Raw genomic sequence first — 21,941 nt, 5'->3', positions numbered from 1 at the left:
TACGTCTTTGGACTGTGGGAGGAAAACCGGAGGACCCAGAGAACAATACCCACATGAACAGGAGGAGAACACACAAACTCCACACAGACAGCACCCCAGGAAGTGACCCAGGGCCCCACAAGTGACAGCTAGCAAGGCTTACCACCACACCACTGTGCCACCCACAATAAGCCACTTTATGAAAAAGATAGGAGCCACGTGGACAAGATAAATACAATTATGATCACTGGCAGAAAGGTCAGTTTTATAATTTCATTTGCTGTAAATAGATGTAATTGACATGATGTCATTGACATGATGTCAGTGGCTTGTTGCCATAAGAACCAGGATGATAATGCAGTTCTTAAAAATGTGACAGGCAACAATAACCACTGCTTCATTAATACTGTAGGGGCCAGCAGTATGAATAAGAATGTTATGATAGATTATATTACAGGAATATATAAATATTTACAACATGTAATTGGAGATGAAATCTATATCTATGTGTCCATTTTCTAAAGAGTATTTGGACCTCCTTGGTAGTCTTTGTTTGGCAGACTCAGCTGTACAGTTTGATGCTCTGCTACCCTTCCACCTAGTCACAAGGGTCCCTGTGTACTTCTCCCTTCCTGATGATAAAACACTCCAGCTTTGATCCATTGTAGGCAGGCGGAAACTGTATTGTTTGTAGGCCACAGCAGAGCAAGGCTCACTTGTACAGTACAGAAGAACGGTATAGAGAATCTGTGTAACAAACTGCTGTAGCAATTCAAGAAGATTTTACTTTGATGATGCCAATCAAACATCCGTTTTCATTAAAACTCCACATCTACTAACATTTACAACACTAACAACAATAATGACATCAACTATAAAAACTGGTGGTGGTTATGCTGCAGTGAAAAACAGCAGTAGTAAATCTGGAAGAAATATTTACCCTTACGTATTTACCCTTGTACCAAAAATAAAAACACAATCTTTATTTTAACATTTTATTTTCTTTATCAGAATATTTATAATATTTTAAGCAATCATCTTAAAAGGTTCACCGCACAAAAAACGAAAATAAAACGAAAAAGCTGCTGTTTATGAGCTGCTATTTTTATTTTCAAAAAATCTTTTTAATACGTACAATTTAACACATGCCACCTTCTGTTTGTGACTTAGCTGACATCTGTATTTCTGCAGTCCATTAACATGCAGCTAAAGTCAGTACTGTATATGTCTCATAGGACGGAATATTATTCTGAATAACAAACAACAAAAACAAATCCTGCATCTCTCTTTATTCTTGCATTGTTCAGACTTGTGTTAGATACAGTGCCCTCTTTATTTATTCAGAACTCCAATGAAATAAAGTAAAATAAAACCATCATATGATATACTCAGAAAGATTTAGGGATTATGTACTGTACCAATCGGGAAAAAAAAATCAAAAACTGTCATAATGTAATCTTAGTATCAACGTCATATTTCTCATAAATAATGAAAATCCAGAAAACATGAGGGTCATTTATGTGAACACCCCTGAAGTTACCGTAGTATTGTGCAGATCCTCCTCAGGCATGGAATGCATTGACAGAATTCTTCCTGTAGTGTACGCTGGGATTCTGGCTCTTCTGTGGGGTTGTTCTGACCCTTCCTCCAGGCAAAATTTCTCCTAGCCCTTTGGTTTCAGTCTGTGAATTGCTTTCTTGAGCTCAAACCACACATTATGTATTAGATTGCAGTCTGAAGTGTGGGGGTTGAAATGACCAGGAGAGAACATTTATCTTGTGTGCAGTCAACCATTCCTTTGTCGATCTGGATGTATGCTTTGGGATCAGAGTCATGCTGGAATGACCATTTTAGCCTGTACTCGAAGAAGTTAGGGTTCAGGCCAAAATGGACTGATATGTATGGAATTCAAACTCTATGATTCATGACGCCTATTTTATCAAGGGCTCCAGGAAACCATAAACAAAACTCAATCCTAATATATAGCAACTCCCAGCCCCCTGCACATTTCACAGGGGGTAATACCTGAGCACAGTATTTTCTCAACATGAGCTACACTTGTAAGGTTGTAAGCAGTCTTAAATGTCTTAATAATGGATACTACAGTGGAAAGTGGTAGATTAGATAACTTTACAGCCATCCCCCATCTTGTGGAATGAAATGACCATTTTGCCTATAGTCTTCAGAGAGCTTTTGAAGTTTCTTTTCGAAATAAATGACCAAACCCAAACAACAAATGACTTCTTTCTAGGAAATATCTTACTCCTGAAAACCAACCCTATTTACATCACTAAAGACAAGTTTCTTAATCATCACAAAAGTAAGGCAAAAGAGAAATCCCATAATAGTACTGGTGTACCTTGTTGTCAATGAACAATATAACACTAGCTCATTGAAAAAGCAGCCGTCAAAATGTAATGTGACCAGGCTCTGTAGAAGAACAATATATACTGAGACATGAATTCTTAAATAAAAGATGACACAAGATTGGAAAGGCATCTATTGTCACAGCATTCTGAGAGAGAAAATGTAAGACACCCCTGCTACAACTGTATTAAATAATTCTTCACAAAAGCTGGAGGGAGGAAAATAAACATACATTTTCCTTAAATGTATTTGCTGATGTGTTTTTTTCCAGTCAAATCTGTGTTTAGACTGGGACACTCCTAACCTGTGCAGAAATGTAGCTATAGGTACTGTACACTGTAATCTGACTGGGCAAAATGAAACGCTGACATGTATTGGAAATAAAAATAATTTTTCTGATGGGAGTTGGTGGAAATGTGGCTGTGGTTTCTGTTCAGTGCTTTCAATTTAATGCTTAGCTAAGATTATTGGTGGACACACATAATTACAAAGAGAAGGTATTTTTATCTTTAAGGACTACAAAGTGGGTGTAAGCTAATATGGTTTTTCTTATGACTTGTCATAACCAGTAGCAGTAGTGCAGTTTGGTGTTCTGCAGAGTTATGTTTTAAAGGTCAGGATTGTCCCTTTTTCATTGTTCGATTAAAATGTTTTGCTCAATGTCAAAGATTTAATGTCAAATAATAAAATGGATAAATTATAACCTTTTCATTTTTTGAATAATTGCTCACAGTTAATGAGACTCCAGAATACTATATATATATAAAATTGCTTCTATTGAAATTCAAAAGCATTTCCTGCCACCTTCTCTCTCTCTCTCAGCTGATTGTAATTCAGAATTGTTAATCACCAAAAGCTAAGTTTTGCTGTGTTGAAATCTTAGAATTTTAAGGAAGAGGAAGAAAGTGAATCAAAGGAATTTTAATTAGAATTTGTTATCCAACTGCAGTCTATTTTTTGGTACGAGCAGAATAATCGACAGAATGACCCTAGTGTTTGAATGAAAGATGGTCTTTATTTCGATTTCATACAGGAGGCCAAATTCATACAATTTACAGTCCTTCAGTGCTGACATTCTTACTGAACCTGTTACACAAGGGTCTCCAATACTGACTCTGGAGGGCCGTTTCTCTGCACGAATGTATTCCAACCCGGCTCTTGAACTTCTGAATCATCTTGCTATTGCTGAAATTACACCAGCTTAACAGCTTTTTCCAACTGTTCAAGTGCTAGTGCTTGAAAGAGGTCTGCAGAACCCATATGAGCACCAGCCCTGCATGACCAGAATCAGAGCACAAAGGTCTGTTTCATTCTGCGGTTAAACTGATTTCACTCCATATATTAAAATTATTTGAATTCAGATAAATTGGATTATAAACTACGATGGCTTAGATCAAGCTGGTTCAACCCCTAGCTGTGCTTCTGATTCACTGTATCTTTCCCCGAGCAACCTACACCCCCCCATGCTATACCCTCATGCTACCATGTTGCAGATGTTCTGTATAGTAGATTAGCGTTCGTACTATATTGGACTCTTCTGCAACACCTGTAGAGGCAGGTTGCTTTGGATAAGTGACATTTTAAATTCTGTAATAAGAGGGCCCTGCCTGATATACTGTAGCTAAATATTGTGTGGGCTGAGACAAAGCAAACGAGACTTTTGATTTATAGCAGAAATTGACATTTTTCTTTCAGTGCAGATTTCATAGAAATACCCTGCATACTCAGCCATGATGACACAAATTGCATTATTTTAGCTTGTACCATCTTGCTAACTGATTGTATCAGAGCACTGTCTGGCTGCATTTCTATTCCCATGATTCCCATTGCTCTGTACAGCTATAATTATGGCAGAAGAGTGATGTATTGTGGTCATTTCAAGCTGTCACATATTGCCCTAATATGTCTAGAATAACTGGCTCCTGAAACTGTAACATCTGCGTCTCCTCAAGCCTGTTAAGTTAGATTTGATACTTGATTTCATTTAATTGCTTTTATTTATTCAAGTTAATTTACATAATAAAGTGGCATGTTATTTTAAATTTGCTTATTTCACAATGTCTAAGATAAAATGTACCAATTTAAATGATGCTTATGGTAATTTGGAATGCGTTCCCTACTGTACCTTTACTCAACAAAAATTCTAAAATAACAGTGAAATATTCCAACAACACTAGGCATTAGGTGTGTAACTGGCATATCTGTGTTCAATATCAGGTACAATGTGCTTCAGTCTCAAATACAGACAGACGATCAACACAATCACAAAAGTTGATCACTGATTGTGATGAACGGAGGTAACATTGGTGGGAATTGTAGCCTCTTGCTTGTCAACATAGTGTAAAATCTACTGCTGAAAGAGATGTTTCTAGCAGATGAAAATGAAGAACAGTCATGTTTTCTAGCAGATAACTACGAGCTTTGATTAAAAAGAAACAAGCCCACAAAATCCACAGTTCTCCAGCTGTTATATTTCTCCAGCCGAAATGTTTTCTGCCACAGGGTGAACTCCCCCACAGTTAATGCTGAAATGTTGTTATTACTATGGCATTATCCTGCCACAGTGAAGCTGTTGACCAGCAGAAGCATGGTCTGTATACAGTAATTTCTTCAAATCTTTGATATATTATGCAGGACAATGTGGTATGGTGACTGCAATCTCACTACAGTGCTTTATTTTTAGCGTTAGAACATGCTCTTAGCCTTGATCATTTTGGAATGCCTTGAAGATCATGTCACCTGCATTCAGAGTTACTATGGCAGCACGACTCCTTGATTATGATGGTGAGAATACATGACCCTCGTTCCCTGAAATGCCACAGAAATATATCTGAAAGACTGCTTGTTGGAAATCCAGGTTAATTCACATCTTTCTGTCTCCAGTATTAACTGCTAGGTTTAAGAATATGTACCGTAGCTTGGACATTACTAAAAAAAACAATTGCACATTTTTTCCCCTGAAGGATGTGGTGAAAACCTTCTCAACTGAACAATGAACATAATGGAATTTATCAACAAGCACAGGAACAGCTTGAGACAGTGGTACACACCTGTTGTTCTAATGAATTATTTACCAGCAAAGCCTGTTTTAAAGGCACGCATATCTTTCTGGCTGCTTTCAGCAGAAGGTGTTGAATCATTAATGAAGACACAGCATGACTTTAGACATCCTCTGTTAAGGCCCTTTTGTTCCTCTCTCAATTTTACTACGGAAGAGTGAGTAGAAATGACTTACAAATGTTACTCCTGGATTTAGTAGATAAAGCAGCACAACCCCTTGAGCTCACCTGAAGTTCCATCACTTAATTTCTTTTTCCATTAATAATGAAAGAATCTTCTTCTGCTAAAAGTTCTGTACACAGGATAAGATAAGGGCAACAATGGAATTTCAAAAAGCAGCAGCGAATAACAGAAATTCTAAAATAAAAAAGGATTACATGTTTTGTGCGGTGCTTAGGTTTCTCAACTCCTTGGTTTATTGGATATAGACTTTTTGGATTCTCTGCTCTCATTGCAAGTGTATTCATTAGCAAAGACAGTAGAATCAAGGAATCACAGGTTATTTTCATAGGAGCTGTGCTCTTGAGGGTTGAATATGAAGAAATAATCATTTTGGATTAAAATGCATTCTACAATAAATCTACCACTCCAGTTCCCATGCTGCAGTTTATAAAATCACTTTGAGAAACAGACTCGAGACAGCCTTCTGCTTTTTGTGTCTTGAGTCACCTGTATTTCATAACTTTCAAATGAGGTCTGGTCTGCTAGAGATTGCTGACTGCTCTTCAGAACAAATCTAAAGAATCTTTGCAATGCATGGCAGCCCTTCTGTGATGAATTTTATGATGGATCCTATTACGGCTCAGTCCTTATCTCAGTGCTGTGGAGGCTGCTGTCTTTTAGTATGAGTGTTTACACAATCTCCTAGCATGATGAATCCAGACTCCTTCATGGTCCACTGTTGAGAACGAAGATGGACAAAGGCTGGATCTTCAAGATGGGACAGTAAAATGTTGCTCTCGCACCAGCAATTACAGTATCTGTGGTAATGAAGTGAAAAGAGAAATGTCCTGTAAACGGGGCATCATTTCTCATTCCATGTACTCTAAATAAGGCGAATTAATCCTGAGAATGGGTATATCTTTACATTGCTTCCTGCATTGTGCCGTTTTATTAGGTCAAACAAACCTGTCTGAATAGGTCAAAACAGAATGAATAAAAGTACTAACTTGAAGAAAATCCCAGACTATCCTTTCAGAAAACAACGGTACTAAAAGAGGAACTATCTCCTGAAACATTACCAAAGGAGATTGTTTAGCATTACCTGAACTCTTCGCTGCATTGTCAAATTCCCAGACTACTGTTGCCCAGTACATCTCCTCCTGAGCTGCTTTTATGGAGAGTGTACTGTAGCTCTGTGCCCTCTGGAATTCAATCATGGTCTCTCATGGGCAATGTCTGTCTTCAGAGCGGCACAGTACCTCTCTCCAGACAGCAAGCCAGGCCTCATACAGTGGGAGATATCAGTGCCGTTCAGGCTCAAGGAGGTGACACCATCTTCTGTAATAGACTCAGTACGGAAGTGCCCCTGTTACTGTCCGCACCATACTCCTTGTTCTCCTCTGCTACAACCTCAGTGACCAAGAGACATTTTTCTCTGTGGTCTGGGTCAAGGCTCACATTGCACATTGTTGAAAGTGCGGCTCAGTTCTTCCGGGATTGCAATTGTGGCGAAAACTCCAGACAGCACAGTCTAAAGCTAAAGGCCTGGCCATGTGTTGCAGAAAAACTTGGTTCCATCCAAGTTAAAAGGAGATGATGTCACCTTCTGAAACAGGCTCAGAATCAAATGATCTCTGCTACATCTAATTGTAAATGCACTGCACATATATTTAATGTCATACAAACAAATCTTGCATCTATACACATACTCTTCCGTATTAACTGGTCATATTTGGTTTAATTCAAAATGAATTCATCCATAGTCTTTTTGAGCTTCATAACAAGCAGCGGGACACTGAAAATTAGTCATCATCTAATTGGTGTCCTGGAGAGGCCATTCATCTCAACACCAAAACAAAAATAATTAAACTTACAGTCAAACCCCAAAAAATAAACACATGAATTCCAGGGTAACAATTTATGTTGTTATGTTGAAGCCTGCAAAATGTGCAATACTTGTTTAGGGAACATTTAATTTTGTTAATAATTATCTTGAGTCATCTAAGATGACATCATTTAACAAAATTAGCATTGGAAGGAGACGATCCTGGGACTGCTTTTTATCAGTAAAAGTCCTCTTATATGAAAACCATAACGAAGAGGGACAGAACCAAGACGTGACCTGCAGGCCTTTTTAGGTTTCACTTTAACATAACCGAAGGTAATAAATAAGAGTGGCCTTAAGTTCTTAAGCGAGGACATGAGTAACATACATGTCAAGAGACTGAAAATGAAATGAAAGCGCTCTGCCGGCCAGACACATGACGTAATCCTCCTCTTGCAGGTTTGCCACCGATTTACTGATAGTGAATAGACAGGACTCTAGAGCACCCAGATGTACAAGATCAAAAACAATTACCATGGCGATACTCAGAACTAATCCCAGCATGCACCCATGACAGTTCAATGATTTCCCATCTATGGAAGCAGGTAAGGGAAGATGAAAGGAATCAAAGACCGGAATCTAGGCGGCAGTGGAGGTGTGTGTGAGATTGTACCATTTCATCACTTTGATCTCTCTTCAAGGCTGTAACTTCAAGAAAGAAAATCAGCACTGCCCTTGAAACAGATACCAGTGTGGTTTGCATCATTCAATGTTTCTCATTGCTTTGCCTACTGTACATTCACCAGAAAATGGTAGTATGTGCAATAGTGAAGCAATTGAAAATACGTTCAAAATGACTTACTAGTTGGATTATATTTGGAGAACAAACTTTTTAGTCAGGAATTAAAGCTTGAAAGCAATCCTGTACAGTATGTGTGAAGGCTGTGGTTTTAGCTGTCTGTTCCAGGAATACCCTTGAGTGCACTGAGCTCTGACTTTAATGAAACCTTAATTGAACTAATAATTTGTTCCATTACTCCTTTTATTTTACCAATTTCAGACCCTATTAAGCTGGTTATTTGAAGTTTCCCGAATAATGCTTTACACACTGAAATCTCCAGTGATTTAAATAAATTAATTTATAAAGGTCTGATGAAGCAATTTGTCATATCAATTAAAGTTGAATTCAATAACCAAGAGCTCATTTGGAATGAAAACAAAGAGGGACACTCTAAAACAATGAAATCATGCACAAAATTAAAAGTGTCCTAATGACTTGGTTTTTCAAGATCCCATGGCGCTGTTTTTATCCTGGTGTCCGGGCAAAATTCCATTCTGAAATGGAACAAAATGGAATCTCTAAAGTTCTTTCTTAATAGAATTGCTGAAGTGATTTCTTATTTCCCTGCCTGATCTTCTGTGTTGGCCTGCTGCTGGTGCAGAGCAACTGCTGGGCGTCCCTCTGGGGCTGCTGGGAGCTGCACTTCGATGTAGAAAGAAGTGGTCCCTTCCTGTGTGTGAAGCACTTTGAGGTCCTCTGGGAGGAAAACAGCTGTCCAAATGCAACCAGTTATAAGAAAGGGAAGCTGAGTTTTACTACAGTGCATATGCCTGTACTATATTCTGGCATAGCTGGTGCAAGAATTTCAACATTTTCGAAAAATGGAAATGCCAATTCCTTTGTTATTGTCCCTTTTGAAAAGCCACAACCTCAAAACTGGGTCTGTCAGTCCGCTGTGAAGGGGGTTGCAAAAAACAAACAAACAATAACCCGGACCTTTAATAACCTCAATCCCTCCAAACCCCAGTGACTCTACCGATTATGGCCACAGTTAGCTAATGACTCAAAGGAAGTTGACGATATTTGTCTCTGCATTAATTTCGCTCACACTGAGCCTAAATGAAAAACATCACATTTTGTCCTCTGCTATCTAACATTTTCCAAGAAATAGCGAAATCCATATTCAACCCACATGTACAAAGAATTCACCAAATGAAAATTGTCAAAATAGAAAGGGATTTAACATATTTGTGTTCTATTAGAACGTCCTGTGTTTTTAAAAAAATCATGAAGCACCATAATGACAGAGCTTTCAAAATGTTTACCTAAACTGAACAAAAACTTGTTAATTTTACACAACAAGAAGACAGATCGTACTTACAGTACTTAGCCCACTACTGAGCATCGGTTATTTTTACATATGTGTGGGAAGGAATTGCTCCTAAATCACAAAAAAGCAAAACAAAAATTAGTTGCCAGAGCACTTCTGTCCTGTCGAGGAATCATTTAAAAGATAATAGAGGAGAGTGCTTGGGGTGGATGCTGTGGGTGTGAACACTTTATAATGTTATATAGAATTCAGCAGAATTACTGCAGTTTTATCTGTGCATTTCAATGACACGCTTCAGAAAAACCCTAGATTAAATATGGATTAAATTCACTTTAAATTTTAGGATTACCTGAAGATATACAGTAGCTGTAGGATGTCTATGTAAATGGAGTTTAAAATTACTGCACCCTGATTAAGCGGTGCATTAACAATAAAGCATTGATTGTTTAATACATGTTGAGATCCTTGCGGAGGTCTGGGCTAAAATGTACTTCAATTATTTAACATACATGTACTTTACTCTATGTATATGAAAAAAAACTATTTTAAATCCCCCCCCCCAAGATTTAAACAACAGATGTGTCACGATTGTAGTCCCTCCTCCTTAAGGGCGCTTTGGACTTATTCTGTGCACCTGCCCCTTGTTCCACCCTCCTTCCCGTCCCCCTTAAAAGCCAGACACTCAGTCAGTTCCGGGCTCTGCATCTGATTTCTGTATCGTGCGAGCCCGGGTCTGGATGAGTCTGGCTCCGTTATGGGTTTAAGTCTTTGTTCCTGTTCCCCTTGCCGGTTCCGTTACCCGGTTCCTGATTTTATCTCCTGTTTTGGATGGATCGCATGGCCATGGGCTCTGTCTTGTTTTTGGATTCCCTGTCTGGATTATTTTTGGATTGTTTGCCTTGGCCACACCAGCGCACTTTGGACACGTCCCCGTTTTCATCCCCGTGTTCCTGCATGACTTTTTCCCCAGTGTTTCCTCACTATTTCGGATTGTGTCGTCCGCATAGGGTCCGGAAAGAACTGTTCCGTTACAAGTAGTAAAACACCCCACCTACCTCTTTCTAAATGGGTAATTGGAGGGTTTGTGTGATGCACTCCAGCCTTATTCAAATTCAAATTTTAATTCAAAGTCTGGTTTCATATTTAAATGTTTCTTTCATTTTTAATTCATTGTTTTTTTTTTTAACTGGTATCGCAAGTCATACCACTAGTAAGCTTATGTGGAACCCTTAAGTTTGGAACACAGAGATAGTTTTCACAGCAAATATTTCATGACTAGATTTTCTCAGCGAGAGAAGTGTCAAAATGTGGCTAATGGATTATATCCCCACCTTGCCAAGTAAAACATCTTAAAGGATAAAATTGAGCTAAATTGTGCCTCAAGGAGATTTGAGAAGAACAAGGATCAGATTCAATCACTATCAGACTGTGGGGAGGCTGAAACAATTTGACAGACATACATTTTTTTCAGTGCTGCTATCATTTTGTTACTTTCCTCACAAGCTTCGTTTTGAATGAGGCTCTTATTGCTCTAGAAGGAAGGGCTGTCAGTTTTGCTAGATGTGTAAAGAATAATAGCCATACATTGTAATCTATAGCAGAAAACTGATTCTGTAATGCAAAGTTTTACTTGTGTGATCGATCTATATATTAATCTACTGTATAATGATCACAGCTAAAACTAGGGTACTCCAGAATACACAAGGAAAATATAAAACACAATCCTTTTACTTAAGAATTCTGAGGGTTAAGCACTGTTTAATAGATGGGTTAATAGATTAATTGTGTTTACTGTCATGCAATTTGTGATAAAAAATACAAATATACATTTATAAGTTTGTTTTTATCAGACAGAATTTATTGTAGTTGGACTAAATTATTACCCTTAAGCAGAAAGAGAACACTAGTTAGTGCTATAATTTAGTAAAAATATACCACAAGACAAAAACGCTTACTTAACTTGAGGTTGGTGTTGTAAAACAAGGACTTAGCCAGTATGGTTATTAAATATAAAACATCCACAGTTTACTTAATATTAATCTTGGAGACAGAATAGATGATTGAATGTTTCTTACCAAGCATGTTTTTTTCCTATTGAGGACAGTAGAATTTCCATTATTATGTTGATGAGACCTGATGAAATGGAAAACTCAATTCTCGAGATCAGAAGCATAAATGTAGAGTTGGCAAAATATCAGTAGAATTCATACACTGAGGTCTGGTCATTCACCCAATGCAAGGCAGAACTGTGCAGGGCAGGGTTAACAGGGTCTGTGGACTTAAACCCATTCTTAGCACATAGTCCATTAAAGGGTCTCATGGACCTTTTAAAAGGTCACAATTGTTGCCCACAGTGCGTCAAACAGACAAATCTTTCCACAGCTTGTGGGTGGTTCAGTATCTAACCACACTTCACCACTTGTCTGAAAACTGAAAGCCAGGATCTGAAGGGTAAAGGTTTTTTGGCAGCATGTGTCGCAATGCTCTTTAAGTAATATTATACAGTATATGCTGCTTAGATACAGTAGGTCCAGTGGCTTGTAGGATGATAAGCTATTGTACTGTATCTGCATCTTACTCATCCCATGTGGATGTGATATCCGTCAGTTCTTATGAATAACTTCTCTAGTTTCTTCTCTTCAAGGAACTGGTGTATGGTCTATAGGATATGGCCATCTCTAGCACCAGGAGGTTGCCATCTGGCTCCTTTTAAAATGGGCAGTCAGCCTTTTTCAGCAGCTTGGAGAATTATTCCTGATACTTTGTTTAATTGCCCCAGCGTGCACCTTCATTCAAAGTCCATCAGTTGTTGTGAACCTCTCTTAAGTTACACTCCTATTATTTGTGCTGGGGAACATTTTGTTTTGTATGTTTAATATCTCCTGTATACAGTACATATGTGTATCACCAGATTTTGAGAGGTTAAGAGGTGCTAAAGGTGTGAAAATGGCTGGATACTTATAAAAAGTAAATTGAATCCACAAAATAAAAAAATGTTAATATTAAGTATAAGAACAGCGAAAAGTGTTTGGTGCCTGCAATATTGCTGAAAATGTAACAGTAAGGGCACTAGAGACTCTGAAAAATGACAAATTAGACCAAATGGAAATAACAGACTAAAGGTTGAGGAAATTATCTGCTAACCACTTATTCAATATTACCAAATGGCCTGAATCACACATCAGAAAATAATGAGTCAGTATGGCAAACAGGAGACCAGACATTCAGAGATCCAGAACTTAAACTCACAGAACCAAAATAATATACTGTTAAACTCACACAGTCATTAATACAAAAAATACTCAATAAGCAAAGAGTTGCAAAGCATCGGTGTTAATGGTCAATGCCTATAGAATCATGAAATTTGACCAAACAAAAGTCTGTTTATATTTGATAAGTCATCAAATGTACGGTATATTGCAACCAAACATTAACATGCTTTGTTTTCAAATTATAGGGTATCCAGACTTTTGATGGACAAAACATTTGCCTTGTTGGTCATATTAACATTGATTGGTTTAATTTGACTTTCAACACTCCTTTGTGTTAAGTGGTGGTAATAATATCTCAATCATGCCAAGCGTGCTAATATCCATGCTTTAAACCAGTTACTTACTGAAACTTAAGAATCACATCTGTTTGGAAAAAAGTATAAGAAAGGTGCTAATTTCTATTTTTTGGTTCTAAGGAAATATACTATTTTAGAGGGGAACTATAACTGAGGGATTGTACAGGAAGACAATGATTTAAATGGAAAGCTGTTGAAAGTTATACAGACAAATTGTGAAAATAACAGAAAGATAATTATTCAATCAATGGTAAAACCTTCAATTTTCATTAGTAGTAAAAAATTTAACAAATATGCATTACCAGGATTCAGGGCTAAAACTACAACAAAGAAGGTTAGGAAAGTTAAGGTGAAAAGGTAAGAGTTCATATCAAATCTGCATGGTCTCAATGGAAAGAAGCCATGATACATTCATATAAGCTTTAATTCAACAGCAGTCAGTAAGTCTGTGCAAGATCTCTTACCTGACTGGGTTTCATTTTTGCAGAGTTCCTTTTTGTGGTACTTCTGGAGTAATAGTTATGTTAGTGTTCTCAGAACTTGATTCTCTCTCTACAGTTGTTCTATTAAAGTCAGCTTAAAAGACATGTAGCTATCTGCAGATTTAAATGTATTAAAACAATTAAGAGCAAATTGCCTTCTTGCAGAAATGCTGAAGTCAGAGTAGAGTAATTGTTTTGATGAACACTATTTCCTGCTTCACCAAGCATCTGGGTGTTAATGTGTCTTTAATTCCTGTTTTTCCTCATCATGAGCACTTAAGCCCTACTCTCTATTAACACAGTTTTTGTTGTTGTTGATTTTCCCCATAAACCAAAACAAGATGAGGTTATAACAGAGATACAATTGTCATGTTGTTACAGTACATATTAACATTGATATTAATTATATTTAATTCAGCTTAATTTGAATGCTTTTTAAGTAGGATGCTCAGCTTCAGTATAGAGTGCTTGTTACTTTTTTTTAAATATAAAAAGTATACAAGTCATTAGTTTCTATGCTGAAGTATCACTTAGAAATAATTAGGAATGAAAAATGGGATATGAAATTGGAAGTGAAAGAAACGTAAGAAAAAATAAACAGTATGTCAACTACTCACTGAGCAAATCCTTAAATGTAACTTTGGTCCTACAACTTTGATCTTTTACCCAGCTGTGTGTGAGACAAAGAAGGCATCAAAAATATTCTTGAGCGGTTTAAAAGTCAACTGGATGAAAATGTCTTTCTGTGAATACATAGCCGTGCTTTGTCCCTCATTAAATGAACCGTTAAATCGTGTACTCAGCGTCTTTTATAAATATTAATTTACTAATTTGATTTTCACACCACTGACAGTTTTATGATATTTTATGAGTGCAATCAAAATATCGATGAATCTGGTTATCGTAGAAACCACGCGTATTGACGAGTCTTCATTTTTGTAAAACAAATGAGTTTGGAGCAATTGTCCTGGCTTGCAGGATCTGTGATGGGATATTCTTTTCAAAGAAGATTGACGACTGCAAGTTGATAGAAAAACTTCATAATGGAGAGGTTCAGGTGGAGAGCTGCGTCAGCATGCGTAGTCTGCAAAGGAACAAGTAATAGGTTTATTCCATGCTGAAAAGAGTACCTGAAGAAGGCTTCACAGCCGAAACATTGTGTTTTCTCTCTTCTCTTTTAAGCATGAAATAAACCTATTACATATTCCTTCATAATGGAGAGTTTGTGAACTAATATGAACTTCATTAAAACCTATACAGTAGAGGCTATTTTTCTTTTCATGTAATTTAGACTGTATCTGCATACTTTGTGATTTAATATTAAATCGACCAACCATACAAGCAAGATCATGCAGTGTTTTCTTAAATACAACTTGTGTGCTTGTCTTTACTGTACATTGTTGACACTGGAGTTTTAATGGTTCTTAGTTATTCTTCAGAGTTTGCCTTGTGAAATCTACAGGAAGGAGCTAATGACCTCTTGGCTGGGGGAAATTAAGCACATGCAGAAAAAAGCACTGATGGACAGCAATGCTATTAGTTTTTTTTTATTATGATCATAATGAAATGGCGAGGAATTTAATAATTCAATCAAAGGGGCAGATGCATTTGCTGTTCCTCATGCTACTACTAGCCAGCAGCTACTGTATATCAGCCTCCAACTCACAACCGGCAGCCCACTGAAGCTCATCGGGTGTGAGCCTGGTCAGTATCTGGATTGTTGATCTCCTGGGAAAAACTAAGGTTGCTGCTGGAAGGGGTGTTAGTGGGGACAGTAGGGGGCACTCATCCCATGGTCTGTGTGGGTCCTAATGCCCCAGTACAGTGACGGGGACACTGTACTGTAAAAAGGTGCCATCCTCTGGATGAGAAGTAAAACCGAGGTCCTAACTCTCTCTGGTCATTAAAAATCCCAGGGCGTTTCTTTAAAAGAGTTGGGTTGTTAACACCTGTGTCCTGGCCAAATTTCCTATTGGCCCTTACCAATCATGGCCTCATAATGATCCCCATCTATGAACTGGCTTCATCACTCTGTTCTCCTCCCCACTGAGAGCTGGTGTGTGGTGAGCGTACTAGTATACTTTAGCTGCTGTCCCATCACCCCAGGTGGAGCTGCACATTGGTACTGTAGCAGAGAGAAGTTTCCATTACCTATAAAGTGCTTTGAGTGGAGTATCCAGAAAAGTGCTATATAAGTTTAAGGATATTATTTATTTTAATTAACTAATAGCATAAATCTTTGTGTGTTCAACACAATAGTCATAGAGGAAGCTGTATTGTGAGGAGGCTGATGCTGAGGCAGGAGAAGAGCACTCAGCAGATCAGGTCCAGAAGCTCAGACACTGAGAGGACTGACGGCCACTGTAACTAAATTACTGCAGCATTGGTGCTGCACTCTGTCTGAGCTGTGATGTCAACACTGATACTCATTTCAGCATGCGCAGTTGTGTTTGGTGTGGCAAATGTAAAAAATGAGGATTATACGGTATGTTTAAGACAGATGAGGGTTTGGGTTTGAGATGTGGTACAGTATGTCCTAAAAACACCAAAGAAGTGCATCCAGAAAATTTAATAATCTGTTACTTTTACTGGGGTACAATCAATAGGGACCGTCATCCTTATATAAGGGGAAGTAACTTAACTATATAAACTCATTTACAGTTCAAGAAGGTAGCTGCGTCAGCATGCATAGGCTGCAAAGGAACAGGTAACAGGTTTATTCCATGCTGAAATGAAAAGAAAAGAAACACAACATTTCAGCTGTGGAGCCTTCTTCAGGTCCCCTACCTTTCTTTCTTTTCTTTTCACTGTGGAATAAACCCGTTACCTGTTCCTTAACTAATTTATACTCTACAGTATTACTAATAATTAATAGACTGTTTAGACCACACATTTGGTTAGATATGCTTTTATCCAGTCAGAAAAAAAACATATGTGAAGCTGTAAAGCATACGTTTTTAGGATGACATTTTAAGACATTAAAGGCAGTTGGTCTTTGTTTTCCTTTTTAAAAAAAAAATGACAGTGACAGTGCAAAAACCGATAGATTTGGAAAATTACATTTTGGGAATTCCTGTAGACACCTGCAGTATGATTAAAAAAACCTTTGACCAAAGGCAGTTTATGGCTGGCATTTAGAAGAATGTATCAAATACCATTACTGAATGCAAACTTTGAACTGCATTTATCAGTAAAGAATTACATTAGGTGTAATGATCACAGATTTAATAGCAACAAATGTCTAACCTGCTGCCTTCTGAAACATTGTTATGAAAAGGTCTTTCTTGTAGATTAAATGTATATGTTCCATCATAATAGCTTTTCTCTCAATAACAATGTGTTAATGAACATTCTCTTCTTTAGTATTTCCTTTTAATGATTAGATGGGAACATAAAGTCTGACTTGTGCAGCTAATGTAAAAAACAACTCGATGAATAGCAAAATGTGCTTCTGCTTTAAATTCATGTGCTTCAAGCTACAAAGAGTATAGGTTATACAGAATGGACTAAAAGAACCAGTATAAAATTATTTTTGTTATGATTTTAAGACACACGTCTCCTGTTGAAGTACAGATGAAAGGCTATCTAATCAATGTCTGAATAAAGTAAAACTGCTGACATGAGTTATTAAGCTTAGACACCACAAAGCTGGTTAGTAGTAGGCAATTTGAACTGAGGAAACATGATCATAAGCACTGAGCACAGAGGATAAAGAGACACATGTTCTCACATTTAATTCAGGCAGCTCTCTACATGGATTAGTGAAATACAGGGAGGTATAACTGTCACCAGCCATGATGTTATTTAAACAGCATTTCATTCTGTGTAAAGAATTTTTTAATTATTAACATTGCAAGACATTCCCTTAGACTAGATTTATTTCTTAAGCAGTACAGAAATACCTGTGGGATACCTGTACTTGCAGGAAAGATGCTGGACAGCTTATTTTATAGCACTCATATACAGTACTGTCATTTGTATCTGCTCCATGTAAACATATCCTAAACCAACAGTCCTTCAAAGTGAATAGTGATGAATGAGGTTTTCTATAACAAATCACAATAAATCCCTTGTGAAATACCTTGAGGGTATACAATACTTTCTGTCCTTTATAAACAAACATAATATCTTCAGAATTCTTTTTGCTGCTCTGTTATGTATAATATGCAGTCCCTTACATAATTCTTTCTGCTTATAGAAATAATTTGCCCTTATGAAACTGAATATATATTAACATCAAGTCATTTTCCAAAGTCTCTTCTTTCATGTTATTTCCTCTTTTCTGTTGCAAAACCAATCTTCTTTTTTGTGTGAGGTTGTTGTTTATCAATCAAACTAGATATTTCACCGAAGAAATAGCTTGTGATTAGGCTTTTCATACCTAAATACTAAATGGAGTCAGTACAATTTATCAATGATAAATGCTTCTTTATAAGACCTGTGTGAAACTGATTAGCTTCCCCTATGTTTACTGTACATCCTGACCATTTACAGGAGACCTGCCAGTAGTTTTGCTTGTATTTTTTAGCATTTATGAGATATTGCTAAACTTAGAGCTGCCATCAAAAGGAAAGTTGCAAAGATATTAATATATGTCTTTGTGACCTCTCATGTTGTCTATTTACTTATACTAGGCAGCTGTTTGTTAACTAGTCTGGTTCATAATAAGATCAATTATAATCCTAATTAAGTTACTGACTTGCACATCTTTCACACAGTATTTCAGTATTCAAGTCTTTCTATTGGTTACGGTTTTAAAATATTTACAAAAGTTAGCATTATAATTTAGAATATCCTTCATGCTGTAGAATCTTCGTATCTTAAAGAGTTATTTTGGCCACACTTTAAGTGACATTTGCTCATGTTCTTTGTTTGGTCTACATTAACGTAAAGTGCTCTGGAATACCCTTGCACATAGCCAGGTACAATTTTAATTTGGTTGACTGAACAATTACATTTTCTAGCCATTATTTAGTATTTTTTGTATCATTTTCTGTATAGTGAAATTAAGCATGGCTGACCAGTACTTCCACCTGAATAGTAATTACCAAACAAATACTAAATCCTGTAACTTTTAGACTTAAACCAAGGAATTACAACCTCTTAAAGGTACAGGGTTTTAAAGTAATTCTATGATGTTTACACTTTTAAAAATATAAACATACAAATCATCTTGTTTCAATCAGTTTCAAAATGTTCTCAATGAAAAAATACAATTGGAGAATGCTAACCTGTTTTCCAGATTGATGTTTTTCCAAGCAATATAAAAAGGAATGAAGTCTGACCTGTTGTTCCCAGAAATGTTGAGAGAGAATGAGAGAACAACACAAGAGCTTTGAAGTGCTAAAATCGTCATTCTGTGCCTGTACTGTATTGTAATTTCTGAAAATAGCTCAATGATCATTTAAGTGCAGCTCCAAATGAGAAAATAAAATTAAAAACTAATAGTTTTCTTCCCCTGAATACCTACATATTATTCAATTTGAATATAATAATAGAAATTGAATCAATGAAGAGGAAATGAAATGTGGATTGTTATTTCTTTGCATTGTGTAAGAACTTAATTGTTTATACATTGTGCAGAATAGGATCCCTTTGATGCTCTAAACATATTTCATGTTTTTTTTAATGGCATTTTATTCATCATGGTACTGAATCACTTTCACATAATTATTTTTCCCCTGTGCCATTGAAAAGTAGTGAAAGATATAATTTTCAGACTGGTAAGGAGTAATTTAATTGTGGTTGAATCTCCCAAGACCTTTGTCTTGCTACAGTATACTGTTAATGAAAATGAATGGCTGTGTTTCATAGATCTCCTGGCCCTTATTAATGGCTTTTGTGTTTAGTCAATATTAAAAGCCGTGCACGCCATTATGGAGCTCAGTGAAATCGTGCCAGTTGTGCTATCTCTGTGCTACAGGCTAAAGCACAGAGAAGCTGGTATCACAAAAACAATTAAATATATGACAATTTTCAAAAGAAAGCAGCAACTGTACAGTTTAAGGAAAAGCATTCAATACTTTCCTGTAACTGTTTTCCAAGAAAGTGTGCACAGGAGAACACCTCTTACTTGCAAATATAGTAAGGAAAGTAATTACCATTCCACCTCACCATGTGGTGTTCTGTTCATCCATCCATTCAGTTTCTATCCACTTCCAGTTCAGGGTCACAGGGCAGCTGGTGCCTATCCCAGCAAGCAATGGGTACAAGGCAGTGTATACCCTGGATGGGACACCAGTCCATCACAGGGAAAATGGACAACAACACGCACACACAGCCACACCAGGGCCAATTAACCTATTAGTATCTTTCTGGACTGTGGGACAAAAGTGGTTCAATCAGAAGAAACCCATATGAACACCTGCACTAAAAGGCAGCAATGCTAGCCACTGCACCATAGGCCTGCCTTGTTCATTTTATTTAAATATACTTAAAAAAATATTAAAGTCTTTTAATACCTCACTCTGTTCATCATGAACTCTTCACTCCTCATGCTTAATGATGCATCATGTTGCATCATGATGGAGGTGGAGTTAGAGCGAGCATGTGGGGAAGGATGGGCCTCTTTGGCATCCAGGGTGGTAGGATGACTGTTAGATACCCTGCTGAGCTTTTCTGACAGCACAAACTTATGCAGGTGAAGTAATCCTACACTAAATATTGGACGATGGTAATGTCCACAAGTCTAGAGCAAAAACCATTGGAGCTTATTTTGAACAGAAGGTGACACAGTGCATGGAGTTATCAGAGGAACCTCTGGACCTTATCACTACTGAACATACGGGGAAAATTATACTGAAATTAAGAACAACCCACACCGTGCAAAGCAACACTCCACTTCTATTCAGTGGCGTATTAAAGTGTCACTGTGACTTGTGCTAGATAATTTCTAGTTATGATCCTGTACAAGTGCGCAGGATCTTTTAAAACTACTGTAGTTTTCAATTTTTTTTTGTTTTTAACCTTTGTTCTGGCAGTGGGAACAGAAGGTTCCCTGTGCCTTTGGAGTCAAGTAAATGACTTAATGAATATCATATTATTATGCATAATGTTCTTCATGTTAAACTGAGTATTAGCATTCTCGGCTTTTCATAAATGGCACAGAATAAAATCCTTTTGGTCAAAAATCTAGACGCCGAGAGAATACTGAATAATGAAAGGTTGAGGGCACACATTTGCTGCTGATGGTGCTCCAGGACTTTATTCAACTGTATTGTGTGTGAAACTGACTTGGTCTGAAATTGTTTCCACTTAGCCCTTTTGCTATGTGAAGAGAATGATAAAGTCCCCCAGGTAAGTGGAAGGAAGCAGTTAACAAACAAGAGGTGAGGTACTGTACTTACAGTATGAATAACTAATCCATGAATCATTTAAAAAAGAGGAGTTTAAAAGACTGATTGCTAATTAAATGCTTTGTGTTTTTGCATTCACATATCCAGTTTTCCTCCTATTACATTTTCAAGTAAACTCTTTAAAAATGGATGGTGTAAAGAATGTTTTTTTTATTAATGTCTTGTTCTTTTCTTAGCAACCATTATAAAGGACTGAGTTCTTCTTCACACTTTTACATAGCTGGGTGTTACGAGTCAAATTCATCACAACTCCTAATTTATTTATTAGCGATCTATGAATCTTTTTAAAGCATTTCATGTGTAATTAATGATAGTGTATGACTAAAGCCATGTTAGGATGGTGTACTGTGTGTTGATCTCATATTCTGTACATCTTCAGGAAAAAGATAGTTATTTAATAATTTAGCACTTATGCAAAATATAAAATGATAAAAGGCAACCAATGAATGTTTTTGTTGGTTATTAAATTCTGAACTCATATAGGGCAGGTTGAGGTGAAAGTCTGAAATGTCCTCTCTCAACAGAGTATTGAGGAAATATCTGAATATCAGAGAACAATAAGAAGATGATTTCATCTACAGAGCTCCAATATAAGAAAACTAGATGTCAGTACATTAGTATCTGTAATACTGTACACAACTGCTTGATATTTAACACATACCTTCAATTGTACTGTTCAGTGTTATTGTGAATGTTCATCTACAGTATATATAAACATTTAACCCCATACCTTTTGTAAAGAGAAATCAGAACAAAAAAAGTCAGAGGAGATACATCAGTATGCCAAGTGTAAAGAAAGAAGTTTACTTTCTTGCTGCAAAGTAAAAGGAAAGAAGCAAAAACACAACATTGTGGCTATAGAGTCCTCCTCAGGTGTGCAGTGAAAGGAGCAGGACACAACAGTGAAAATGCATTGCATGAAACTCATTGAACTCAGTTCATTGAAGTAAAGTTACAGATGATACTTCTTCATGATTATTAACGAACTCCATCATGCTAAATCCAGGAGAGCGTTTGCTCTTTCTAATGTCA

General features: G+C 36.9%; 1 protein-coding gene across 1 annotated transcript in view; it reads left to right on the top strand.

The window, feature by feature from the left end:
- tmcc3 (transmembrane and coiled-coil domain family 3) overlaps window positions 1–21,941 on the top strand; it is a 63,194-nt gene that overhangs the window by 5,833 nt on the left and 35,420 nt on the right. The window lies entirely within an intron of this gene.

This window comes from Lepisosteus oculatus, chromosome 7 (genome assembly GCF_040954835.1).
Source record: "Lepisosteus oculatus isolate fLepOcu1 chromosome 7, fLepOcu1.hap2, whole genome shotgun sequence".
NCBI classification, from domain to species: domain Eukaryota; kingdom Metazoa; phylum Chordata; class Actinopteri; order Semionotiformes; family Lepisosteidae; genus Lepisosteus; species Lepisosteus oculatus.
This window is presented reverse-complemented; position numbering and strand designations above follow the sequence as displayed.